The sequence below is a fragment of the Ornithorhynchus anatinus genome, chromosome X1 (genome assembly GCF_004115215.2).
Source record: "Ornithorhynchus anatinus isolate Pmale09 chromosome X1, mOrnAna1.pri.v4, whole genome shotgun sequence".
NCBI classification, from domain to species: domain Eukaryota; kingdom Metazoa; phylum Chordata; class Mammalia; order Monotremata; family Ornithorhynchidae; genus Ornithorhynchus; species Ornithorhynchus anatinus.
Genome location: NC_041749.1, coordinates 24,114,094 through 24,138,500, shown reverse-complemented (window position 1 = coordinate 24,138,500; position 24,407 = coordinate 24,114,094).

The following is a 24,407-nucleotide window of genomic DNA, read 5'->3' as shown; positions in this document are numbered from 1 at the left end:
AGCAAAACAAAGTATTTGCTCATTACAAACTGACTTAGGATGTAATGGGGTCCATGGTGAACACCTTCCTGATGTCGTGCCCTCAAACTATTTTTAACACTGGCTTCATTTTGTGTCAGAGTGAACACTACACTTTGATCTGATTCTGAGTGCTGTTGATTAAGAATACATTACAAAACTATCTCTCTCAGGTTTTTTCTTATAAATGAAAAGTTCACAATCACAAGCTGGCATCCTCCCAGTTTTAAAAGTGTCCATTTTGGCCTGATCCAGAAACTTTTGACTAGAATTAAACTCTCTGTTTGTCACAGTTGACCTTCATTACCCCACTCTTCAGTGAAGCTCAGGTATGACTTGGTCACTTGTAAAAATATGCAATAAAACAATAAGGCACTCTAGACACTGTGTTCCTAGGGAAATACTGCAAATCTCTAATGAGTTAAATATCTTAGCCTTCATTTTCTGCTTTACAGCATGCCTGACACATGTAATAATCACTTTTAATTTTACCATTTGGGGTGTCTAAATAGTTCGACACATGGATTCTAATCGTATACATAAAGTTGTTTATGCAATTTCTATAATTCTAAAGGCTTAATCATTCAGAATTTGTACATGCAAATCCCACTGAGGTATGAATGTTATTCATCTCGATCAATTATATTTATTGTTATTTATTTAGTTTCTACTATTTGCTGAGCATTGGAACACTAGGGAGAATATACCAAAATCAGGAGCCATAATACTTGTTTCAAAGAACTTATAATTTAAGAATAATAATAATAATAATAATAATGGCATTTGTTAAATGCTTACTATGTACAAAGCACTATTCTAAGTGCTGGAGAGGATAGAAGGTGATCAGGTTGTCCCACATAGGGCTCACAGTCTTAATCCCCATTTTACAGATGAGGTAACTGAGGCACAGAGAAGTTAAGTGACTTGCCCGAAGTCACACAGCTGACAAGCAGCTGAGCCGGGATTTGAACCCATGACCTCTGACTCCCAAGCCCGTGCTCTTTCCACCGAGCCACATGCCCACGTAGTTTCCCAGGCATGAAAAAGACATACATTCTTGATTACTTTTTCATTTTGAATTCACCTACTGAAGATTGGAATTTACTGCAGGGGTAAATTCATATCTAACACCACTGTTTCACAAAGGCTGCAGGTATCAATGTTGAAAACCATTTAAGGACACATGCCTTTGGTTCTTTTTTTGTTTTTTTTCTTCACAAATACCAGAAATTATGCAATGAAAGATGAATGCTTTTGAAAACTCCAGAGCTGAATTCACACATTTTTTTTTTTTGAGAGTGGCAATTAAAGCCAATTACTGATCCTTGGTGCATTTGAAACATGCAGCATGATCTAGTAGAAAAGGTAGTCTTCATGCATCAATTCTTGTTTTTAAATGAGGACTGAAAAATGATATATTATGTATTTAAAAACTACCAAATTCCATTTATTTCATCATTTAATCAGTACACAAGGCAGATCTACTAAAGTAAGAAAAGGCAACAGTGTAAATTCTTTAGAGAAATGAAAATACAGGTGATCATTTTTCCAGGATTTTCCAGCATAAATGGGTAAACACTGAAATCCATTTCTGTTTTTCGGATAACTATTGCCCAAGCATTCACACAGTACATGACATCTGGGCAATGGCTTTTCAAATTGTCCAACATATGTAAAATATATATATATATATATATTTACAGATTTTTTGTGTGTGATGGACCACTTCTATTTATAACAGTTTGAATTTTTCCAACCCTAAAAATTTGATCCATTTTATAGAGGGAAATATATTTAAGGTTTTTCATTAGAGGCCAGTGTGGATTTTTAAAGTAAAAGTATCATTTCTTCTCTCTTGAATGTCTATTCATTTCTTAACAGTAGAAAATAACCATGGGAGTGATGAAGCAAATTAGGAATAAATGACAGTTCAGAATAACACTATCAATGATTACCTTCCCAGCTTGGAAAATACATGATTTGCAATCTTCCTAATTATAATTCAGTCTCTGCACAATAAGAGTTTCACATCCTTGCGTTATATATTCTTACACACTGATCACTCAGTGTATCAGTGCAGCATATGACTTTAAATTAAAATTCCCTTAACTGAGCTTCAGATAAAAAATGCATGTTTCTAATTTAAGAAGGCTTTTTAGACTTTAGCATTTGCACTAATAATAATTGTCATTTCAAAGTTAACATTTAATGATGATTCTTCATTTATTCATTGCTTTAAAAAGGCCAGTGACTTCTTTTTGAGTACAATAAAAGTAGGTCATACTATCTGCATGAATCACTGTAAAAAATTTTTTTCCCAGACAACTGGCACTGGACTTTCAGCGGTGGTGATTCCTGGGGAAGAGTCCAATGGCCCAAGTGATCTTAAGCTTGTTGAAAAAAATGTAGTAAAGGATGAATGGAGAGGGGAGAGCCTGTATTATGGAGTGTATTTTCCTACCAAATTTATGTTATCAAATGATCAATTATATTTATTTATTGAGTGGTTACTGTGTTGCAGAGCACTGTACTGAATGCTTGGGAAAGGACAATGTAACAGAGTTAATAGACATGTTCCCTACCTACAAGGAGCGTACAGTCTAGAAGATTTGTTATATATTTGAATCTATTCCAAAACCCCTAGAATAATGATAGGGAATTATCTTTCCATGCAATATATTATAATGATGAACCACTAAACTGTTGCTGATTTTCATTCAAGTAATCCAAAGAATGGCACAATATTAAAAGAGCATTTACAATTTTCATCTGAGCTGGGGGCTTCAGCTTGTTCTGCTAATTAGTTTTTCAACTCAAGTGAAAAATTTGTCCAATTTAGGTCCAATTTAATTTTTACAGAACGTTTTAGAAGGCAACCTCCTTTTGAATACCTCTGCACACTTTTGAACATTTCTCTCCATTATGTCTTCAATTATTAATTCTTTCTGCTTTCTTGGAAATTAATTATATACTTTTAATCTTATAATTTAGGCTGGTGGTGGGGAAACTATGTTTTGGAATCTTGTAATGATGCATTGGATTGATAAACTTCTTGCTGGAAAATTATTTCACTGAATGAGATGCAATTAATCAACTCATCATCCATTTCTAAATTACGTTGCCACCCTAGTTCAAACTTTTATTAGGCTATGTGCTCAGGGTTCACTTCCACAGCTTGGAAATCTGATAGTCCAGGCTAAGAGGAGGCAAGGAGGGATTTACTTACCTCTAGCCTCTGACCACAATGTTGGAGCCACTCAGGCATATTAATGGGTTGTCCTAGCATGGGATGGTTCTATCCCAGAGGAACCTTTTCTACCAGCTTACCCTGATGAGACATTTTTCCTTTTCCCTTTGTAGTTTTGTATCTTTCAGGTCCTAAATTTGAATTAGACAAACTAAAAAAAATTTAGCCTCTCCATTATCTCTTTGCATACCTCTTTCAATATGATCGCCCAGCAGGCCCACCAATTCCTTGCTGGCTTTTAATAAATTGTACAATACTATATAGTCAGCTTTGGCATCCTTTGCAAATGTCTCCTCAAAAAAGCCCATCTTATTTTCTGTTTGCATTTCACTTACCACATGAACTTGGAAAAATGGTGAGTTTGTGTGACCAAGTGAATGTTTTAAGTGAATGTTCTGTCTTGATCTTCATCAGGAAATATGAAGAATATGAATATGAATTTGAATCTGGTTGCTTTAAAAGGGAGTGAAGGATCTGGTTGGGCATTGCCACTTGTAAAGATGGTTTCTTTAGAACCATCTGAAATCATCCAGATTTCTGTGGCATTGACAATGGCTTGCAGCAAAGAAAATCTGTAATATCCTTTAAACAGAATTCATAATGGTTTTCCTTTGTATGTTCCTTGGTGAAGGATTCTTGCTGAACAACTCTTAAACCCATTAACTAATAGCAATAATAATAATGATATTTGTTAAGCACTTACTATGTGCCAGGCACTGTACTAAGAACTGGAGTGAGTACAAGCAAATCAGGTTGGGAATGGTCCCAGTCCCATGAGGGGCTCACAGTCTAAATCCCCATTTTACAGATGGGAATATCTGAAGTCCAGAGAAGTGAAGTGACTTGCTCAAGGTCACACAGCTGAAAAATGGCAGAGCCAGAATTGGAACTCATAACCTTCTGTCCCCAGGCCCGTGCTCTATCTACTACACTATAAATTTTGGAGTTGTAAGATTAGCCTTCTCAGTCATTTCTTTGGAACCATTACCCCTGATCCCAGTAAAAAGGGATTAATAAAAACTGGTGCTTACATATCGTCCCCTTGCCCTTACACATATATGCTATTTCTTCACACACACGCTGACTGCATCCCTTGCTGCTAGTTCAGTAATCATGCTAGTCAGCTAAGGAACAATGTTCATAAGATGTTGTTGCCAGTAATGTGGCCAACAGGGGGTTAAAGAGGGAAGGAGAAGGAAGAAAGGTAGTGAGTGTTCCTGACATTTGGTATCTTCACACAATATGGGATAAAAATATGGAATTTGTCACCGTATGAATGTATCAAGAGGAGTCCGGAGGGAGTCATGGACAAGAGGCCCATTATGAATTACTAGAGGAAAAGTCACAGGTGTGGAGAGAAAAGTTAGAGATGTACAATGGCAGATCCACAGCTACTAGTAATATTCCAAAGTGTGCAACCATCACTCATTGAGGGATGATGACTATATTGATGATTATTGTCCCTCTAAACTGTAAGTAGCTTGTGGGCAAGGAATGTGTCCACCAACTCTGTTGTATTTTATTCTCGAAGTGCTTAGTAAGGTTCTCTGCGCTTGGTAAATTCTAAATAAATACCATTGATTGACTGATTCATTGTTCTTCCAATCATCCTACTGTTAATGAGAGAGTGCTGGGGTCCATGTGGAATGGCTTGAGCCAATACTGACATTTTCTTTGTTCATAACTGAGCAGAAGGAAGGAAAACTCCATGAATGTAAGCTCAACTTTATGGAAGGCTTGTTACCAATGCTAAATGCAAAAATCCTGGAATATATACATCATACAGATTGATTATTACATAATCTATTCTAGCTTTATAAATCCTTGTTCTAAGTCAAATTCTAAATAAAATTTTACTGACAGTTTAAGAAAGGAGTAGAAACATTTGAGTTTAAAGGTTTGGCACATCTTCATTTGAAAATTTTGAATGTAGACATCAAGGAAGAAAAAAACAACATTTTACATTCTCTTCTGAATTATGCCTGTAGGTACAAGATATTGTTAAGAGCTTTTACCTGGTCATTTATCCTCTGATCTGTGTGCACTGTGTTTGTCCATGTTGACTTGAAATTGTTCATGCTTTAATATGTAGGTGTGAAATACACTGAAGTGATTATGTGACTTTGGGGAATATAATTGCTTTATAACTGACTCCTTTGTTCAGTTTTTCATGATTATGCATTTTCAATTATTTCAATATGCAATTAACTCAATATGAAGCAGAAGTCACGAATATGATACTAATCTGGGAGAGAACTGCAAGATGTGTTTTAAATATTTGAAATCAGAAAATATTTGGTGAAAGGTTAGTTTAGGAAGAGAATTGAGGATTTCTTGTCAGATGCTGAATGAACTAATATGTATTCTACTCATCTCCTCAAACCTCAGTTATATGGAAAAATCCAATTAAAACATTTTTTTTAAAAAAACTCAGTGGTAATTGGAACGCCTGGGCCATATAAGCTCTTGGAAAAGTGTTAAGCAAATGAAACTTGTAAGTAGAAGATTGGTATTCCATAAAATGGACAATATCTCTCTACAATGACTTCTAGTCTACAGCAAAGTCTAAAAACTGAATACTAATATCTACATTCACATTGAATGCCACCAATAAATGCACACCAGCATTATAAATCACAGGTAATAGGTAAATTCTTCAAAAGAAATGCCCTATTTTCAAACAATATCATACTTATATAAAAAAGGTTCTGATAATGAGTCCTAACCTGAGATATTAAAACAAATTAGTGAATCATGTTGAAACAGAATTTAATTTTTGGAAAGACAATCTGTGACATATTGAGTGAAATTATTTCTCTGTTTATAGCTTATCCAATTGTTATCCCATATTGAATAAGTGAAAAGGGTTCAAGGAGTTTTCTAAAGTGAACACAACTTTTCACTGAAGTTCTAATGATCAATTTCTGATTCTGATCAGATTCTTTAGTTAAGAGATTGGAAGGGGAGTTTATTTTATGGTACTTGTTAAGCACTTACTGTGTGGGCAAACTCTGTTCTAAGCCCTCGGGTAGGTCAATTAAGTCAATACCTTAGCTGATCATTCATTTTCATCGGCTCCATAGAGTCATTTTTGCTAAAGTTGCAAGGAATAAAAAGATACATGTATATTATAGATAGGGCATCATATGTCACTGCTATAAAATGACTGCCCTGCTCATATTTCTTAAGTAATCTCTAAAATTCAGAGATGATACTGAAGTTTACTCTTCTGGAAAAGTGGATACATTTTTATCTTCGGTGAGGAAAAAAATATAAACTAGAATCTTGTGACTTCTATGTCTACCAACAGTAATTGTACTTTCCCAAACATTTAGTACGGTGGTCTGCACACAGTAAGTACTACTGATTGATTGGTTGATTGAAATATATGATCCTTTTCCCTCAGGTTACTGTCACTCAGACTTCTGGGCCTAGGCTGTACTACAGTATCAGAAAAGTATGGAACCTAATTTTAACTTATAGTGAGTTTACCCATCCAAACTTAAACTAGAAATTGGGAAGTAAAGAGCAAAAAGTATTGGCACTTGAACGAGATGAGAAAGTTATTTATTCCATCCAACTAGTGAACCATTTATACAGTTTGGATGTGTTGAATCTGGCATTTCATAATGTTAAGGTCTAAGATGGCAAACTTATAGGATTGCATTACTGTAACCCTCAATAGGAAGTTGATATCTGGGAATATTTAGAATCCCCATTGTTGTCAGACATAGACAGATGCAAGAAGCAATTTATTTCAGGGGTGCTAAAGGAATCCCTGACCGCATCAATCCCCAATTTGCAAATTTGATAGATTTTTATATCACAGATCTATTTCAGCAATATATCTTACCAATTACTGCGCCTCATGGTTAGGAAAAAAAACAAACTTTTCACACATGGAGAGGGCCACCTAGACCAAACATCCAAGAAACAGGAAGCAGAGAAGGCAGAAAATGAGGGCATGAAAATCACAGACACGAAAATTCCCACAATGTATATTTGCCCAGTGTGGTCAGTCAACAAATGAATGATATTTACTGTATACAGCAAGCACTCAATAAAATACTATTGATTGATTTACTGAGCACTTACTGCAAGCAGAATACTTCACTAAGAACTTTTCAATAGAGTTGGTATACAGGATCCCTGCCTTCAAAATCTGAGTTAAAATCTGGCCTTTCTCAGGCTGGATCAAGATTAGTTCCAGACATTCCTACCTAGTTGACTCCTGTTAAATTCTTAAGGACCACAAAAACTGTCTTTCTCATGTCCACTCCAGCAGATGGTACTCCTGGGTCTCCCTCAGGCTAAGAGTCATGTAGGGAGGGCCTGCCTCTATCAATCCATCAGTCAATCAAGTGCTCACTATGTACATAGCACTGTACTAAGGACTTGGAAGAGCTGGAAAGATAATGTCTGCTCACAACTAGCATACAATTTAGAGGGGGAGACAGACATTAATATAAATGAATTATTTACCAATATTTACTCATTTGCTATGGGGCAGAGGTGGGGGTGTATATCAAATGGACTAAGACTACAGATCCAAGTGCATACACGATGCAGAAGGAAAAGGCAGTCAGGGAAAAGAGAGTTTAATTGGAGGCCTCTTTTTCTTTCTCTATTTTCTGAAGCAGGTTTTCAGAGATTATTGAGTCAGATCCTGGGCCCCTCCCAGGGCACTCAAGACTGGCATGTGAGGGATTGTCCAGGTTTTTGTTTGTTTTTAATGATATTTGTTAAGCATTTACTTATGTCAGGGACTGTACTGAGTTACAGGTTAATCAGGTTGGACACAACCCATGTCCCACATGGGGTTCACAGTCTTAAGATGAAGTAACTGAGGCACAGGGAAGTTAGGTGGCTTGCCCGTGGTCACACAATAGAAAGTGGTAGAGCTGAGACTAGAACCCAGGTCCTTCTGACTCCCTGGTTCATGCTCCATCCCCTAGGCCATGCTGTTTTTCAGCCATGTTGCTGTTTTGAGAAGCAGTGTAGCATGGTGAATAGAGCACAGACCTGGGAGTGAGAAGGTCCTTGGTTCTAATCCCACATCTTCCACTAGTCTGCTGTGTGATCTTGGGCAAGTCACTTCACTTCTGTGGACCTCAGTTACCTCATCTGTAAAATGGGGATTAGGACTGTAAACCCCACATGGGACAAGGACTGTGTCCAACCTGATTTGCTTGTATCGATTCCAGTGCCTGACATATAGTAAGTGCTTAACAAATGCCATAATTATTATTATTATTTTTTTCTATGGGTGTTATTGTCTAGTTTTGGGGTCTTCACGAGATCATCACAATGTCTATATAATGATAATTATAAATAAGTATATAATTATTATGTATAAATACAATAAATTTTATCATATACAATATAATATTTATAATTTATAAATATTATAAATATAATAAAATAATAAATAATTATATATAATTATAAATCATTATAAATAATTATAAGTGCATTTGTTAAACGCTTACTATGTGCAAAGCACTGTTCTAAGTGCTGATGCCTACAGCCATTCATGCACCTATTCTCCATGGGGACAATCTGCTGTTGCCACATGTGGTTTTACTCTTTTTGGACATGCTTTGGTCAATATTTTATCCGTATTTCACTGGCCGTCCTGAGATCAGATGTCTCTCCTGAACAGCTGATGTGGTGATGGTCCCTGTCTTGAGCGTATCCCAAGCTGGTAATTATGTAGTTCTGTGATGGCCAGGTCCAGCATTTTATGGCTCTAGTATCTTTGTACATCCAACCAAAGGACCCACTGCATCACTTGGACCTGTAGACAGGGAAAAAGCAACTACTTCAAATTAATTAGTTTCTCAGAGCCCCAAATCCACTGGTTAATAGGTTCACGCCAACCCAACACATAAATAGGAAATCTAAAAAAACAAGACTCCCTTTAAAACCACATTTGCTTGAAACCTAAATTTTCTGCAAATTAAAAACTCCCCTGTGGGGAAAAAAAATGAGTTACACATCCATTACCTAGCCCTTCATAATAAGAAAAATGTTAATTATCTAACAACATGTTCACATTTTCTCTCTAGTTGGCAATGTGTGGTCTTGGCTGCTATCAATTCTCCAATAGGTACTGGAGTTTTACATATTTGTTATCAGCACAGAATTTGCCTTGTCTAGTTTGTGCTGCCTACATATTCTGCTGTTCCAGAAGTCATTTAAGCATATAATAAATTGAGTTCCAATGAGCTGAAACCTCCTGCTTCAGCTGATTTTTCAGCAAATTATTTTCCAGCTGCAGCTTCAGCAGGAGTTTTCCCTCCTCCAGAAAGGATGGCTGTAATGGCCACATATTTTATACGCCAATTCTAAAATCATTTTAATGGGCTAGTTATTATGCATTAAGTCAGTGATGAGCAAATTTAAAGAGAGTTCAAATCACTCCATGGGTATGGCAAGTATCTTTAATAGACTTAGTATTTTGGCACTAACACCAGATATGACAAAAACAAGGCCAATAAATTTGGTGCTCTTCCATGGAACAGAATTCAGATTCAACATTTGCAGTGTGCCATTCTGCCCAGAATGTTTATTGTAAAGTCGCTATTAAAGAATGAGGAAAGTGCCCAATGAGTTTATGTCTACTCTCTGAACTTTGCTTATGGATTGGATTCATCTTTCAGTCATTCAGTCATTCTCATAGTTTGAATTATTACGTTGCCTAATCTCCTGAGCAGGGGGTGGTGCCAGGGAAGAGGGAGGTGGGACTCTCTGGAAAACTCAAGAGGAAAGAATCCAGGCCGACTGTGCAGTCACTCTTTATTTCCTCCATCATTCCGGTTCTGGAGTGGAGAAGCAAGAACATGAGTTTTCCTCCACTGTCTTGATTCATTTTCCTGATCCAATCCCCTCGAGAGGGTCACCAGGAAGGAAGAGAGCAGTAACTGCTACCACCCTGCCAATACTGCCAGGGAGAGGAGGCAGTTGGACTCTGCTTTTCTGGCTGGAAACAGAGAGCTTCAGAGGGTTCATGCTCCCTGAGTTCCATCTTCCCACTGGGCTGTCATAAGAGAGGAAATAATAAGCCTCATATATGTTTTTTGTTTAGTTTTTTAATTTAAAAACTTACCAAAAGATAAATCCCCCTGGCCAGCAGTGGCCCCTGGCAGGTATTGGAGCCACTGCCTGGCTGGCATCACATTGAGTCATATGGCTGGGGTGGGGAGAGGGAGTGCCATGTTGGATCATAATTCAACCCTTCGCTTTGGGAACGGAAGAATTGTTAGACTGCCCAGACAAATTTGTAAGCCAACTAAATGTCTCTTAGGCAAGTTGATCCCCTATCAAGAACTCCACCCAAATTTAAACTTGAATAGAATATCAAAGTACTAATCACATTTTTTTGAGTCCTGTACATAAGAATATTTTTAACCATATTTAATATAATTATCTGTGACAGCTTCAGGGCCACAGCTATACAATCCACTGAAGATTTCTGCTTATCCCCACACATGGCTTTTTCAACCTCAGGATCATCATGTTAGTGAGAATATTTTGTACTCCTTAAATGAAGTCAGGGTCAGAAGTTGTACATCTCCTTGCAATTCAGGGGCACTTCTAACACACTAGGTGTTTGGACTGTTTCAGGAGTTGGCACTTTACTTGTTCCAGCATGTGATGAGGTCCTAGCTGTTCTCCCAACCAGAAACCTATCCATGTTGGACTAAATCCATCCAAGGGCTCCTGCAGTGTCCTCAAGCCTGACCCTTATCCCTGGAAGAGTAATCACCAGCGCTTTTCAAATCATTTCACATCTCAGGCATGCTCAGCGAGAGCAGAGAATATTGCTAGAGATGTGCAATGGCACATATAGGTGTGTCTGCACTCAGAGCATAAAGAAAGTCAGTTTTTTCAACTTCAGAGTGGGGTTTCTGTGGGAAAATATTTTCATTTAGAGAAGGACCCATTTTAGATTGGATGGAAAGCAGTACAAGAGACAAGGAAGGGAGATAGAATAGAGAAAGATATACATTCAAGGAGACAGATCAATGTATCCCCTACTCTATCTCTAGCCTCCTAGACCTTTTGACTGTCTTTGACACTGTTGGCTACAACCTGGTAGAAACCATCACTGCCCTTGTTTAGACTGATAGTATTTTGCTCATTCTGTTCTGAATCTTTGAATGCTTTTTTGCTCCCTTTTGCTGACTCTCTTTACTCATTCACTATAGATGTCATACAAGGCCCTGTTCTGGCATCACTGTTTTCCTTAATCTATGCTCACTTTCAGAGAAATCTTCCACTTCATGTGGTTATCACTTCTTTTCAGAAGACACTGAAATCTAACTCATCATTCCCTACTTCTTAGCTGTTTTCCAATCTCATATCCCCTCTGGTCTCTCAGCTCTTGAGGCTTGGAAAAACCGCTGACACTAAAACTCAACATGACACTACCTGAATTCCTCATCTTCCCTTATAAATGCACTCTTCCTTTTAACTTTTCCATCACAGTCAGTAACACCAGGAGATCACAAATTTGTTGCCCCATGATTCTTCTCTGTCTTTTGCCTCCCACATTCGTGTTACCCAAGTTTACATTTTAACTGTACCTTTTCTCTCAACTCTCCAAGCTTGCCACTCTAAGCATCTTCCTAGCTCTGTTCAGTGGGATAGGATAGACGACTCCACTTCTTCTCCCCTCCCTCCACCCCCACAGAGTGGTGTTTAAGATAGGCAGTGGCTTTTCCGGGTGGTCTGCTCCCCTTCCAGAAGAGCAGGCATCACCAAGACTGGGTGCTGTTGCTCCACCGCTTTTTGCCCTGTTCCAGCACTGAAAGAGGGGAATCGCTAGGTAGTATGGTGAAGTGCAGGGATTGGATTTAGTGAATACATTAATTTATTGATTCATTTTTGCTTGTATCTATGTTCCTGTTTTTCTCCTTGATTTTTTGTACTTTGTATCTATCTGCTTGTCTTCCCTATTAAATTATAAGCTCATTGAGGGCAGGGGCTTGGCCTTTCATTGTTAGAGTTTGTTTCTAAGCACCAAGTGTAGAACTGTAATAATAATGTTGGTATTTCTTAAGCGCTTAATATGTGCAGAGCACTGTTCTATACACTGGGGTAGATACAGGGTATTGAGGTTGTCCCACGTGAGGCTCACAGTCTTCATCCCCATTTTACAGATGAGGTCACTGAGACACAGAGAAGTTAAGTGACTTGCCCACAGTCACACAGCTGACAAGTGGCAGAACCAGATTGACCTCTGACTCCCAAGCCCATGCTCTTTCCATTGAGCCACGCTGCTTCCTAGTAGGAGCTCAACCAACCCCAATTAATTTAGTAATAGCATTGCATATTGTTTACTGTGTCCAGACCACTGTACTAAGCATTGGGAGAGAATATAAAGTAGGAATTAAACACTGTCCCTATCCTGATTTTTTTTAAAAAAAAGAGCAGCTTCTAGTAATAGTGTACAATCAGATATGTGTTGGAGTTGGTAACCTTGACTAAGGTTAGATTCAGATTACTGAGTCTGGTGCCTCATAACTGATATACACTGACTCAGGAGAAGGATTACTGAACCTCTTATAAACAGGAAAGAGAGAGACAAAGTCTGGCCAGAATTCAGATTGGAGCTCCAAAGAAATCTTGATGAACTTGACTGAAAGTTTCACCAAACAAAATCATGACCTGCAACTTATTATTTTAATTAAATTAAATTTAATTAATTAAAGAATCAATTATGGTATGAGAGAAAGTTCAGAGTCAAACTCAAAAACTAGGACATACACAACAATAAAACACAAAACAAGGAAGCTAGACTCTGGAATTTTGGGAGTGGGATTGTCATTAGAAATTGAGAATTGTCTTGTACACTGAAAGACTTCTGAATATCTTTCTTTGGTTGCATCTCAATGTGTTACCATTCCTCTGATCTCAGCCCAGCTACCAATGGTGCTGAGATCCAGTCAGTGGAGGTGTTTTATATCCACAGGTCATGCAGCATATTTGTGATCTGGCTCTTCCTCTCTCCATAAGTTTTCTCCATATGTTCTCCAAATTCTCTCCATAAGTCTCTCCAAATTTTTCTCCACAAGTTATATCCTTTCTCCCCCTATTCTGTGTGGTATTTGAATAGGATTTGCTGAATTTTTCAGTTTTCCTTTGAAAAAAATCCACAAATAATTACTCTAGAAATAGTATGTTAAAGTATTTAGAATGTACCTAACATGCTGTTTACCTTGATGAGAGACAAAGAAGCTGAAAATTTTTTGGAGACACTACCAATGTTTGGGGTACAATTTTGGATTAGAGGGACAGTCATTAACAGAATTGCACTTAGTTGCCTAAAAGACGCTGCCTGTCAGATGATAAGAACTTTACACCCCCTCACCCATAGGCTATAGGCCAATTGAAACTAGAGTTGTACAGGCTCTAAAATATGATTGCATTAGAGATTGGAAACTGAACTGAAAGAGATAATTGCTTTGCATTCAATATAGTTTGAAAACAGATAAAAGTATTAAATAACATTTGAAAAACAACACTTTCCTAAAATGAGGGTTTATATCCCAAATTTAATCTAGAATGAACTTTATCATGGGGATATAAACCTTTAGAAAGTGTACTGTATAACAAAAAATCTTATAGCCCTTTAGTTACAATGGTTTTAGTAGCTGCAGTTATAAAGCAGAAGTGTTTGGTATTGAGAAATTATGCACTACCATAAAGACAAACATATTTGACATAAAGTAAAGCTCAAACAGGCATTGTATTATATTGGCTCATTTCAAGGTCAGTGCTAACTTTAAAATATGTAGAATATCATAAAGCTGCTCACACAAAGTAAAATAACAACCAACAAAACTTTGTTCAGAATGCAAATCAAATATCCTAAAGGACATAAAGAAATGAGAAGTAGCAAAAATATCCTACTGAATATATTTCTATAAAACCAACCCTGAGGCAACTCTAAAACAATATCCTGAGATTTAAATTTTCTGTTAATTGGGCAGCATGAGTCATTCTGCAATTAGCTGCTGCCCCCCCCCCCCCCAAATAGGGAACAATGGAATTATGGCATTTAGTAAGCACTAACTATATGCTAAACACTGGTGGTACAAGGTTGTGAGATCAGAGTCTGTTTGATTGAAATCCATAGCCTCAGGGTGCTAGTGGATCTGTGGTCCTGAAATCACACTGTTAATTCAGTAGCCTGTTTGGCCTCTGGGCATTTCCTTGAAGTCTGCTTAAGCCATCAGTAGGTTTGGGGGACAAGGGTGGAAGGTAGGGAAACCTGAAATGCTTTCTGCATTTGGTGAAGGAATAGCATTGGAGCTTGGATCTATAGCTCTTGTGTTCTGCGGGTTTGGAGATCAGATAGTACTTACTGATACTTAAGATATCTAGTGGCTCTGTAACTGATGTCTTTAAGTTGGTACCTAGTACAAGGAACCTAGTACCCAGTGAAACCAGGAAAAAATAACATTTTCAATGAAAAGTACCTCTCCCAACACCCACTTTCTTCATGTAAGGATGATGAGTTTATTATAATGAAATTCTGCTATTCACACCATTCCAGGCTATGTAACGTATGAACTTCTAATAATAGGCTAAGGAAGGATAAATGTTATTGCACCTTTCAGTTAATCAATCATTCAATGGTGTTTATTGAGTGGTTATTCTGTGCAGAGCATTGTAGTAAGCTGTTAAGAGTGTACAATAATCACGATCCTTGTCCTTAAGAAATGTATATGCTAGTGGGGAAAACATATTATAATAACTTAAAGGTAGGGGTAGCAACAGATTATAAAGATATGTGCATAAGTGCTGCAGAGGTAGTGAGAGGAGTATCTAAATGCTTAAGGAGTAGGAAGTCAAGTTCACAGGTGATGCAGTAGGGAGGGAAATTAAGTGTAGATGAAAGATTAGTTAGGGAAGGCTTCCTGGAGGATATGTGATTTTAGCAGAGTTTTGAAGATGAGAAGAGTAGTGGTATGTCAGATGTGATCTGGTAGGGAGTTCCAAGCAGGAGGGAGAGCGTGAGTGAGAGACTGAATGTCAAAAAAAACAAATAACAAGGCACCGTGAATAAATAATTGAGTGCAGTTTGCTCCATACAGATATGTTGGGTTTAGTATAGTGCTCTGTACACAATCAGTGCTCAATCAATGTGATTGACTGACTGCTCAATAAATATTATTGATATGTTGATTAAATATCCTCATCTCTCTGAAGAAGAACCTGAGTGATATAGGAAAGGAGTCACCACTGCCATGTCCCTCCGTTCCTGTCCCCGCTACTTCTCCCTTTAGGCTGTAAGCTCGTTATGGGCCAGAAAGATGTCTACCAACTCTGTTATATTGTATTCTCCCAAGTGCTTAGTACAGTGCTTTGCACACAGTAAGAGCTCAATAAATATGATTGAATAAATGAATACTTAGTACAGTGCTCTGTACAGAGTGAGCACTCAAAAAAATACCACTGATTGATTGCTAGCTCATTGTAGACAGGAAATATACTGACCAATTCTGTTGTACTTTCCCAAATGTTCTACACCCTCAGTAAGCATTCAGTAAATACCATTGATTGCTCAATAAACAAAAATGTTTATTTACCTTGCTGCAAGAGCCGTAGTTTTAGAAGAGTGACTGTCCATATAAAAGCCACTGAGTTGCAAAACATGCTCATTTCTATCTTTCACCAAAAGGAGTTAATAAAAGTGCTTAAATTACCTCAGTATTCATAACTAAAAAGCTATTATTCCTCTGCAGTTGTGAATGATGCATACAATAATAAATGGTTATTAATAGTTGCTAACACTTTTATTCTCAGTCAGATAACCTTGCCTGAACCTTCCAGTAAGATAATGACTTGAGAAATAATCAAATCTGTGGTAGTCATCTAAAATTCAGAAAAATATGGAACTTTTGTCTGTTTTAAAAAATAATTTTAAACAATTGATGTTCAGTACTAGAATATTTCTATATCCAAAAGTGTAGAAGTAGCCAAATGAAGTCCTGGTAGCTAAAAATTTGAGTATAAAATGTTCCAAAAACTGCTTAGATAACTGGGAATAAATAAAACATAGAAGAAGAAATAAGTAAGTGATTAATGCTAATGGTAATTAAATTAGAGGTCTTAGGTTAAGTACTTCCTTTGCACAAAGCTAAATAAATCATCTGGGGTAGGAACATGGATGTTAGACTTTTCAGAGTTAAATTATTATTCTTTTTATAATGTGGGTTTGACACTCCGTTCCTCAAAAATATCTAATGACTACCTACTTCCCTCCACCTAAAGCAGACAAACCATCCACTACATCCACCTCATACTCTTCACTTCTCTGCAAGTTCTTTTCTAAGTGTACCTTGCCTTCTGCTCTCCCACCTCTGACTCTTTGTTCACTCTATTCCAGTGATCAAATCTCCCAGAATACAGCTTGGCTTATCTGCAAAACTCCCCTGAAATCCCACCTCTTGTAGAAGGCCCCAGTTTAACCCCACCACTTCAAGTCATATCAACCCAGTAGACCTTTATAAATTCTTACTTGCACCTATCCTTAGCCCTTATGTATGTGCCAATATATATAGAGATAGTAGTCATGGTTTTTAGTAATATTAGTATTTAGTAGTAATAGTGTTTCCTGTGTGTAGAATAGTTATATAGCACTAGGAGAAAATACACAGATGGCAATTAATGATAATTATGGTTTTTGTTAAGTTCTTATTATGTGCCAGGAACTGTACTAAGCACTGGGGTGAATACAAGAAAATTGGGTTGGACATGGTACCCCACATGGGGCTCACAGTCTCAATTCCCATTTTACAGTTGAGATAACTGAGGCACAGAGAAGTGAAGTGACTTGCCCAAGCACTTCAGAGAAGAGAAGCTGGAATTAGAGAAGTGATGGAGCTGGAATTAGAACCTCTGACTTTCTGCCTCCCAGGCCTGCCCTGTATCCCTATGCCATGCTGCTTCTCATGAAACTTAGTCCCTGTCCCTCATGGAACTCAAAATCTAAAAGCTTAAGTTGGGAAAAGGGATTAAAGATAGACACATCAGGAGTGATTCATTCAATCAGTCAGTCAATCGTATTTATTGAGCACTTACTGGGTGCAGAGCACTGTACTAAGCTCTTGGAAAGTGCAATTCAGCAGTAGAGACAATCTACCCAGCAACAAGCTCACACATTAAAACACACCACCACACAAACAAATAGACAAAATATGTTCCATCTGTCAGCGATGGAGGAGTGTCCAAGGGCACGCAGGACCTGGCTGGGAGCTGGGCTCACCAGTGACAGAAGGGAAGATGATTTCCTGGTTGCTTTTCTCTGCTGGAATGGAGAGGTCCAAAAGTGTGTGGGGAGCAGCTTTAATCTCCGGTCTGATGTTCCTGGGGCATGCTGAAGGGTGGCAGGAGGGAATGTGGCAGTTACCATGGTGCTTTTCTTGAAGGGAATGAAAGAATCAAAGATTACATGGAAGCAGATTTTATCCTCGGCTTAGTTTTCACAGATTATGGTGAGTATAGGGATCCTCAGAGGAAGGAGGGACGGCAGCAATTACTGCAGTGAGGATGGAGGAGTACGAGAGCATGTGGGAGCAGGTTTTATTTCCAGCTTGGAAGTCATGAAGCATGCTGGGACCTGAGACCTCGGTGGTGGGAGAGAATTTTGTGCTTATCCCAGTGCTTTATATGTTAACTTGTTCATTCTCCTATTTATCTAATATATCCAACTGTACTTTTGTTGTACTAAAGGAACAACAAGAGTAATATGGCCTAGTGGAAAGAACACAGACCTGGTAATAAGAGAATCTGGGTTCTAATCCTGCTGTCCCAGTTGCCTGCTGTGTGACCTAGGGCAAGTCACTTCACTTCTCTGTGCCTCACTTTCCTCATCTGTAAAATGGGGATTTAATATTGTCCTCCTTCCTACTTGGACTGTGGCAGGGACTCTGTGTGATAGGATTAACTATTATCTACCATAGTGGTTAGAGTGGTGCATATCATAGGGTAAGCACTTAATAAATACCCAAATAAATAATATTAGTACAGTGCTCGGGACACAACAGGTACTCAGTAAACATGGATATATTTCCATAGAACAGGTAGGCTGAAACCATGAAACAAAACAAATTGAGCCAGATTATTTGATAACTTTAAACTGTTTCCTGGGAGTGTTAGACCCTCCTCTTTAATGCATTCACTCTCCTGGCATCAAGGTGTAATGCTCTACATTAAAGCAGTAACTGACTCTTGTATATTAGTGGCCCAAGAGTATGAATACAGCATTCAGGAGTGCTTAATTTACTAACAGAGAACATTTTAATTAAGCCCTTAGGATAATCTGGCATTACAATATGTTTACAAGCAAATGAACTTAAATTTCAGTTTTTAAAAATGGCCATGGGATTATCGACCCCTTTGTATCAGAAATGGATCAGATTTTAAAGTGGTTATTTTTGAGGCAAAATTTGCAAGTTGTTTGTACTGTAAATTTACCACATCTTAAAACGTCTGTACACTTTAAAGAATAAACCACAGCAACTTATTGTTACCAAGGAAGTTCCTTGCTGGGGTCCCCCTCCAAAAAGTCAATTATTAAGTTGCCACATAGCTGGAGTTTTTATGAAGGTGCCTTTTGTTTGTTTTTTACATTACAATAATTTTAACTCAAATCAATAACAGAATATGTTTGTGGCTGAAATAACCATTACAAATCTTGAGAGAAGTTACGTCTTAAGTCTTTGACACTGAAAGTAAAATGACATAGTCATTTAGTGGATAAAGAAGTGTGTGTTGGACACTCAACGAATAATTAATTCCCTAAATCTAAAGCTTTTCAAACTTAAAAGCAGACTGGTCATTCTAGGATATTGTTTAATATATATAACAAATTTCTTGATGTTTACATAGGGCTAGTAAATTAAAAACTCAAAATAACATGTCCATTTGTATTCACCTCTGTGTCAGGGACTTCCTTATGAACCAAGATAATCCCTTTTTCAGATCTATTTAATTAATAAGAAGGCAACTATCCTGGCTGAGCTCTTATATTATCCATTTTATGACATTAGTGGCAATGTAACATGCCAGCGATATTGAAATTACAACATTAACTGACTCTGAATAAATAAAACCTGAAGCAAGATCTTTCTTGGAGCTAAGAATAGAATGCTTGAGATGGAAACAGATATTCAGATTTAAGATAGAACTATAAATCACACAGTACAGGCTAAGTACAACTACATGATATAGATTCTAAATAAAAATGTGAAGTATTTGTGGGAGCATCTTAAATGGTATGCCATGACTTTGTAAGAAGTCCAATACTGGTTGATTTATTTTTAAAAAAACCTTATTATATTTTAAAGGGAGGGACTTCGGGTAATCTTTGTCCACATAAGTTCTGTACTGCTATAAGAAGGTTGAGATTGATCTTTATTCAGAAAAAAAATCATCTCTATTTGATTTCATTTGAATGAGAAGGGAAAAATACAGTCTTTGTTTATATGTTTTAAGGCTTTCATTAATTTCTCACAACCACATTATAAGTGTTCTATGCAAGATAAGAGGATGTGTTTTTCATTGATGACTTCTGGTAATAATAATAATAATAACATTACCTGTGAAGTACTTACTATGTGCCAGGCACTGTACTAAGCCTTGTAGTAAATACAAGATAGTAATAATTATGGTATTTGTTAAGCACTTACTATGTGTCAGGCACTGTTCTAAGTGCTGGGGCAGATACAAGGTAGTTGGGATGGCCATTGTCCCTGTCCCATATAGGGCTCAAAGACTTAATCACCAATTTATAGATGAGGGAACTGAGGCCCAGAGAAGTGGAGTGACTTGCTCAAGGTCACACAGCAGATAAGTAGTGAAGCCAGGATTAGCACTCATGACCTTCTGACTCCCAGGTCAGACTTCAAAAGGGACTCACAGTCCAAGTAGGAGGGAGAACTGGCATTGAATCCCCATTTTGCATTTGAGGGAACTGAGGCATAGAGAAGTTAAGTGACTTGCCCAAGGTACATGACAGAGCTGGGATTAGAACCTAGTCCTCTGGCTCCTAGGCCGATGATCTAGATCCACATAAGCATGTAACCTTCACCAAGACCAGCATCTGATACTTCAGTGAAAAGGTGGATTAGAAATTCAGATTTACTTGTCACTTTGGAGCTTTGTGGGTCATTTTCTGAAGCTTTTCCAAAAGTGTTGACAGTGACATGACTCAACCTAAGCAGCCTTTTATCTAATTCTTCTTTATTTCTCTCATAGCCCTGATTCTTGAGCTCAGGTGAATCTAGTATACTGGCAGTGACCTCTCGAAATCACATTGTAGCCAGACACCTTTCTTTAGTAAGGCTTCCCTAAATACCAACTGAAATTTTAATACTCCAACTCACAAGGAGAAAAGGGACTTTAGAAAGTACATTAGCTAGTAACAATGTCCTCCTTTTATTAAAATAACTCCTCACCTGATGATTCCTCTAACCTTTTGTAGGCTACAATAAAAGCCTTTATTAGTAGCTCAATTATGTTTTAAAGTTGCTGGCAAAAAAAAAATAAAGAAAGAAAGAACATTAAAACTCAGTTGAAACTTAGGAGTTTAGAGAAGCAATTGACTGATGAGTCCAAAATTGCATGCCCTCTCACTGTTGGAAAAATTAACCTTTATCGGAACCATATTTAAAACTGAATTTCAGAAATTCTTATTACTTAGGTAAAGCAGAACTATTCCAGTGGACCATTAAACGTGGCAGGCTGTTATCCAAGTTTCCTTTCAGGACAATAGCCCTTTCACAATTGCTGCAATTTAAAGTGACTAAGGTGCTAAGTTCGCATACTTTGGAGCGATCATGAACAGGGTTTAAAAATATTTCTAGTAATGAGCTTATGTGAGGGATAACGGCCCCTTTATCATAGAAATGGCCCCTCTTTCACATCCTGTTGTGCCTCCTTACCTTCCTGACATCAATGGAGTTCTTTCAGTTGAGATCATTATCTCTTCTTCATATAAATGGTGAAGTTGTATCAAACTGCCAAACTGCTAAGGCAACTGGGCCAGCTGGCTTTCCTAATGAGTTCTATAAAATGTTTATCTCATTCTTAGTAGATCCTATATTGGCCAGGTTTCATTCGTTCTCACCCATCTCTCCTCCCAAATATCACGGACTCTTATCCAAGCAATACTACATATTCAGATTATACTGAATTATATAAAAAAATTGTATATTGACATCTATATCTATATTGTCTTCTCTAGTTGTACAAAAATGAAAATTTTGGGCCAAGGGCCAAGTTTTTGTGCCCAGCCATAGAAGACTTTAAACCTCCCCTAGGTATTAGAGCCAAATCATTAGGATCATAGTTTCACATAATAATGCAAACAGATCAGCTCTTAGGGCTAATTACAAGAGGATGTTTTATGGGCTTTATAAACAAAATGATTTGTTCTACCAGCTAGGATGAGGCTTTCTAGTGAGGTTATGGGTAGCTGACCAAATATCCCAGAGCAGCCAGATTTACAGTGACCATCTTGGGCACTTTAGAAAAATATCTAACTCACAGAATTGGTTCTACCCCAGACACACCATTCAATCTACCTTGCACCAATTCTCAGCTGTTTCTGCTTACTTCAACGACTTATATGTCTTAATACTGGTAGTACTACTACTAATGATGATGATAATAAAGACTGTGGTTTTTGGTAAGCGCTACGTGCCAAACACTGTACTAAGCACTGGGATGGATACAAGATAATCAGACCTCCCATAGGGCTCATGGTCTAAGCAGTAAGGAGAATAGGTATTGAATGCCCCTTTGTAATACTAATAATAATGTTGGTATTTGTTAAGCGCTTACTATGTGCCAAGCACTGTTCTAAGCACTGGGGTAGATACAAGGTAACTGGGTTGTCCCACATAGGGCTCACAGTCTTCATCCCCATTTTACAGATGAGGTAACTGAGGCACAGAGAAATTAAGTGACTTGCCCAAGGTCACACTGCTGACAAGCGGCAGAACCGGATGTGAACCCATGACCTCTGACTCCCAAGCCTGTGATCTTTCCACTAAGCCATGCTGCTTCTCTGTTTCATTTGTACAAATGAAAGACATGAGGCACAGAGAAGTTAAGTGACTTGCCCAAGGTCACCCAGCAAACAAGCGGCAGAAATGGAATAGAACCCAGAATAAGGGAGTGAGGGCTTGGAGTCAAATAAGAAAGGTGTTTATCAAGGGCAATGATAAATAGGAGCAGCAGGATTTTAGGCTCCTCACTGCTCAGATCCACAGTCACAGAAGTCACAATCGTTGCCATGGCAGTGACCTCCCCAAACTTCTAAAAACAGAGAAGTCATTCAATCACTATTTGAATCCTTCTGGGACTTGGGCAGAGGCTGATAGGAGTACTAATGGTGGGCAAGGGGTAATTTCTCTCCCATATGTTAGGCCACAGAATTCAGGTATAAAAAATAGTGATAAATAGCTCATGCTGCTGCCAGTGTCAAGGCTTTACTGGACAATTTCAGGAAGATTCTTGAGCATCACGTGCCAGTTCACTGCATCCTTGATGATGTCCAAAGAACCTCAAGAACCTCTATCACATAAACCACAGAATGACTTTCTATTATCTACCTGATTTTTATTATAGATAAATTGAAATATATGTAAAAGTTCTACAATTGGGGTTACTGTTTGGACCTCTCTTCCAGCTGGAGTATGCACACTATGTGCGCAGTTTTAGATTTCACACTGTTCTGAATTGAACAGATAATAATAATAATAATAATGATGTTATTTGTTAAGCACTTACTATGTGCCAAGCCCTGTTCTAAGCAATGGGGTAGGTGTAAGATAATCAGATGGTCCCATTGTCCCAAGGTGACTCTGGGGTACCTACCATCCAAGGTCAAATGCTATCTGAGAAGCAGCGTGGCTCAGTGGAAAGAGCACGGGCTTTGGAGTCAGAGGTCATGAGTTCGAATCCCAGGTCTGCCACTTGTCAGCTGCGTGACTGCGGGCAAGTCACTTAACTTCTCCGTGCCTCAGTTACCGCATCTGGAAAATGGGGATTAAGACTGTGAGCCCCACGTGGGACAACCTGATTCCCCTGTGTCTTCCCCAGCGCTTAGAACAGTGCTCTGCACATAGTAAGCGCTTAACAAATACCAACATTATTATTATTATCATTACTATCTCGTGACCTCCTGAGCCAGAAAGCGGAACTCGAAAGCACAGGTAGGATACCACCCCCACAATCAACACTGTCAGATTGGCTGCCCAAGCCGGGAATATAGAAGGTGTCCCTCGATCCTGTACCAATCAGATTAGGTATGGAGGAGGGGGGAAGGGCAGAGATTGGATAAACTGAGGCCAGAAGCTAGAATGGCCTAGGAGCCCAAGTGATAAATCCCTGCAGCCTCTGACCTGCGCAGAGGATGGAGACTGGCAGCAGCTGGGTGCAGGTCGCTTCTGGCCAGAATGTGAGAAGGCCGCTCTGCCTGCACCAAGGGAAGAGTGGTGGGATGGATGAGTGAGTGTCCCGTCCTGCCCAACGCTCGTGGGGCTGGAAGCTGCCGCTTCCCCATGGCTATGTAACCCATGAGTGTATTTCTCCTGACTGGAGAGTGTTTGTGGGTGGGAGCCAGGGGCTTCACCACAGGTGTGTAGCACATAAGGTGATTTAACACCTAAGTGGATTCCTCCCGAGTGGGGTGTGTACATGGTGGGAGCTAGCCCCCTCCCCACAGGCGGAGAAACACATAAGTGGGTCTAATACATGAGTGGATTCCTCCTGAATGGGCTGTGCACATGGTGGGAGCTAGCTGCCTCACCAAGTACGAGGAGAACATAAGTCGATTTAAGGCCTAAATGGATTCCTTCTGAGTCAGGCATGCATATGGTGGGAGCTAGCTGCTCCACCAAGTGCGAGTAACACATAAGCAGATTTAAGGCCTAAGTGGATTCTTCCCGAGTGGGAAGGGTGCATGGGTGAGAGGTAGCCTCCTTGCCACGTGCCAGCAAACCCTAAATGGATTCCGGCCTGGTGGGCCCAGGGGTTCTGCTCCGCGCAAGTAATGTAGCAGTATTTTCCTCCTCTTAGGGAAGCTCTAACACCACCATACAACTATATTCCTCCCAAAAGG